We start from the raw sequence: 5237 nt of genomic DNA, 5'->3' as shown, positions 1-5237 counted from the left end.
CGAATGCAGATGAAGTCCATGCGTCCCCTCTTAAATCGGCTCAGATTGGATCTCCATTGTTAGTTAGATATGGTAATGAGTACTCAGGAGAGAGTGAAAAACTCCCTTTCCATCCCTCACTCTTATTTTAAAAAAAGTGATTTAGTTTGCAAATGGTTTATAAAAGTGATTTGCCCCACATATTATAACTTATAAAATCATAATATTTTGAGAAGTAATATGTAGACAACTTAAATGTTGATAAAACATTTAATTAATGAATATAAAAGATGAAAAATAAAAATTAAGATATATTTTTGTTAAAAAATTCAAGAAAAACATGTGAAAAAGAACCTATTTATCAAGTTTATGAAAATATTATAAAAAAATTAAAATGTTAGTAAATAAAATAAAATCTCCTTTAAAAACTATTAATCAAAATACATAAAAGCACATTCTGATTCCTAGATATAGAAAATAATAAGAGAATAATTCAAATTAAATTTATTTATTTTCTTTTTTTATTTATTATTTATTAAATAATTTAATGTTTATTTAATTTTGGTCAAATCAAATAATATAATTGATTAGTTATAATTAATATTCTTCACCCTAATGGTATAATTGAAATATATTAAAACTCTAAAGGTAAAATTAAAACTAAATGTTAAGGATAAATTAAAATAAAATAGCATTTGCTATCTTGTAAAACTTTTTTTAATAAAAGTCTCATTTATACATCTTTAAAATGCATCACTTTAAAACAATAATATTTTTATTAAAAATAAAAATTATGATAAATATCTCATATATTTATTAGTAAATTATATATAAATATTTTTTGAAGTATATCACTTTTATTATATGAAAATAACTTAAATGCCTTTAAATGTGATTATGATAACTCATTAAGTATTATATTTTTTTATTAATTTATATTTAATAATTTACCTCTAACTTTTAATTATAGTAAAAATGTAAGATATGATACCGAAAAAAGCTAAAACGACATAAATTTTTTACTAATAAAAAAATATATTTTTTTTTATTTTTAGACACATATCTATTCTTTTAAGTTATACATTTTAATTTATATAAATTAATGACAATTAAATGTACAAAAATATACTAATTAATAAAGAAATAAAATTTAAGATAAATATGTCCTGAACAAATTGAAATAAAATAAAAAATTTTAATTATGATCATTAATTATAATCACATATATTTACTTCGAAAACTCAGTATATTAATATTTTGTATTTTTATTTTTCAATTTTAGACTATCACAAACATTAGTTACTCTTCAATAATGACAATGATTTTAAAAAAATAAACATAATTAAATGATCTTAAAATTATATAATAATTTTAAAAAAACCAAAAAAAAATATACAATTACCTAAAATATAATATTTGTGTAGTAACTAAAATTTAATTACCAATATAAAAGTAACATATAATATCATTTCATAATCAAATAAGTGTAACACCCTAACCTTTAGCACGTCATGATCGTACCAAAAGTAAGAAGTTACTAACATGTTCTCCTTATTTACTATTTAATATTGAGCCTTTAGGTCGATATCGCGTTTCAGTTTATAAGAAAATACCAGAAAATTATTTGTAGTAATTAAAATCACACAATTATTAATAATAATAAATGGTATACAAATGAATTTAATATAAAACTCAAATACAATACCTATCCCTCTGGATAAAATAAAACTTAAAGCAACAAGGGTGAGGGAACTCTATAAAAATAACAGGAATCACAAGTAAAACTACTAGTCATCTGCATCTTCTAACTGAATCTTCGAACCTGTGTCACTAAAAGGGTGGAAGATTTTGGGGTGAGAACAAACCACACGTTCTCAGTAGGGAATGGAAATGCCGTAAAAGTAATGAATTTAATGCAAATAATTAACTTACTTAGCAAAACTATTTTGTTAAACCTTTGGAAATACTTTTATTTCTACTATAGATAAATAATTACTTTTCTTTAAATTTCTAAACTCAAAACAAATTTTAAATATAAAATTAGTCACATTTTCTGTCTCTCAGCCACATAGTTAATCCTCAGTCAAATGTCAACTCGTAATCACTTTAATACACTCACAAAAAAATAGTGCAAGCAAGAGATTCAATTCAATGTACAAGCAAGTCACAACAAGACAAACAATACAATCACAAAGTAATAAAACAGGCAAGCGCAATCAAATGCAAATGCGCAATCAATATGATGCATGTCTATCCCTAACGCAGGCCATGAGCTCATGTGTCGGTTGCCTACCCGCTCCCGACATTACCCGGGCACAAGTCCCAGATATGGTTTTCCAGATGCATCAGTGTGCTTATAAGTCGTACGGCCAGGCCGCATCAGTGTGACTTTAAGTCGTACGGCTAGGCCGCATCAGTGTGACTTTCCAAATCAATAAGCATACATCTGGAAAACAGTTCTTAGTGTGTGGGCGTCCCCACTTTACATTTGGCACTAAGGCCCAAGCAATGTCACATCTGCTCTCCTGTGGCAGACACTTCATTAATTAATATATTCTTTAAATCCTTGTTCTCTGCTCTCCTGTGGCAGAGATTCCTTTTCTTAATAAACCGAGCTCAAATCTTTACTTAAAACAAAAATCTCTCCTTAAAAGATTGGGTTTAAAACATTATATTTTTCTTAATAAATCAAACTTTAAAATAGAATAAATCTTTTCTTAACTAAATATGTTTTAAATAATTTAATTTTCTAAAACCAAATCTTTTAAAATAACTTTTCAAATAAAACCTCAGATTTTATAAAATTTCAGCGGCATTTTTTCTAAAATTCGGACTAAACCACCCTTACGGGTTCCCTATTCCTCAACAATCACATTTTCACAACCTCAATTCAAACTTAATTCGACCAATTAAACTCTCATAACAACCAAACCAATCACATTCACAGCAATAATCCATACTCAATATCATTACTATTATATATATATATATATATATTTGCAATTATCCAATTAATTTTGTAAGCATTCTAAATTAAAAACTTAACTTTAAAAACAAACCTCCTACCTTCGTATGAAATTAAAATCAACGAAAGTTCTGGAAAAACTTTCTGACCGAGCTGCTGAAGAGGAAAGCGTCAGAAATCATCTGTGCCTCCTAGAAATTCAGTTGGCCGAACTCAAGGGGAAGAGGAGTTACGTCACCGTCAGCCTCCATTGAACAAAAGTGATGCCAACGTATAGAAAAAGAGAATACGAACACTTTTATCAGATTAGATTTTTTATTAGAGTTATGAATCTCAAAAAAATCGAAGCCGGAAGTCTTGTTGAAGGTCACAGTGAATGAAATGAAAGATAAGGTAAAAATGATAATTAGTGGTGATTAGAGAAAGGCCGTGTGTCTTGGTTCATTAATGAAGGGCTATGTGTCACATTTTTCTTTCTACAAAGTAATTCAGTCATGCATGAAGATCAAAATGAAATTGATAAATGTTAATGCATGATGAAAGGTCATTGGCCATTCAATGAGAAAAGGCATGTGTCATAGTTTTATACATAAACTTGTGCATAAAAGCCACGTTTCAAAATTTTCTTTCTTTCTTTGTTTCTTACCAAAATTAAATGAATAATAATAATAATAATAATAATAATAATAATAATAATAATAATAATAATAATAATCAATTTAGACGGTAACTATCAATATAGTTTCTAATAGATAATTTAAAATAATAGAATAAGTCATAATTAAATTAAATTTTATTTTTAAATTCAAAGCGTAAAATTTAATTTTAAAAACTCGGGTGTTATATCCTACCCACCTTACAAAAATTTTCGCTCTCGAAAATTGATATAAGATGGAAAAGATTCATATCAACTCTATTTTCAAAAATATCGAAGAAAAGAAATAGAGAAGTGTGGCATGTTCAGTTTGCAAATGTGAAAGAAATCATATCTGATGAAAGAAGTTTGAAACAAAACGTCTTACGGCAAACAACCAAGGAAGAGATTCACATTAGCACGAATAAGGATTATGCGTTGAAACGGAGCTAACCCCTAAACTTAACTTCTAACGTTCCCAAATCCTTAATTTACGTTACTTATTACTTCTATTGCATCTATGATAACCCGTTAGTACTCTCATATACATAAATCATTAGTATTAAGTTGGCCAGACTTATTACCATGAGGTATGCAATGGTCGACTAACAACATTAATCAATAGACAGTCATGCATCTAAAACTCAAATTCTTGTCATTAGGACAAGTTCTATTGCATGACAGACACTCAGAGTATGCAGTGAAGCATAGTCAGTCCATTCCCAAGGCTCTAACAAGGACGAACTGCTCTGATACCATAATGTAACACCCTAACCTTTAGCACGTCATGATCGTACCAAAAGTAAGAAGTTACTAACCTGTTCTCCTTATTTACTATTTAATATTGAGCCTTTAGGTCGATATCGCGTTTCAGTTTATAAGAAAATACCAAAAAATTATTTGTAGTAATTAAAATCACACAATTATTATTAATAATAAATGGTATACAAATGAATTTAATATAAAACTCAAATACAATACCTATCCCTCTGGATAAAATAAAACTTAAAGCAACAAGGGTGAGGGAACTCTATAAAAATAACAGGAATCACAAGTAAAACTACTAGTCATCTGCATCTTCTAACTGAATCTTCGAACCTGTGTCACTAAAAGGGTGGAAGATTTTGGGGTGAGAACAAACCACACGTTCTCAGTAGGGAATGGAAATGCCGTAAAAGTAATGAATTTAATGCAAATAATTAACTTACTTAGCAAAACTATTTTGTTAAACCTTTGGAAATACTTTTATTTCTACTATAGATAAATAATTACTTTTCTTTAAATTTCTAAACTCAAAACAAATTTTAAATATAAAATTAGTCACATTTTTTGTCTCTCAGCCACATAGTTAATCCTCAGTCAAATGTCAACTCGTAATCACTTTAATACACTCACAAACAAATAGTGCAAGCAAGAGATTCAATTCAATGTACAAGCAAGTCACAACAAGACAAACAATACAATCACAAAGTAATAAAACAGGCAAGCGCAATCAAATGCAAATGCGCAATCAATATGATGCATGTCTATCCCTAACGCAGGCCATGAGCTCATGTGTCGGTTGCCTACCCGCTCCCGACATTACCCGGGCACAAGTCCCAGATATGGTTTTCCAGATGCATCAGTGTGCTTATAAGTCGTACGGCCAGGCCGCATCAG

The sequence above is a fragment of the Arachis hypogaea genome, chromosome 14, assembly GCF_003086295.3.
Source record: "Arachis hypogaea cultivar Tifrunner chromosome 14, arahy.Tifrunner.gnm2.J5K5, whole genome shotgun sequence".
Lineage (NCBI taxonomy): Eukaryota > Viridiplantae > Streptophyta > Magnoliopsida > Fabales > Fabaceae > Arachis > Arachis hypogaea.
This window is presented reverse-complemented; position numbering follows the sequence as displayed.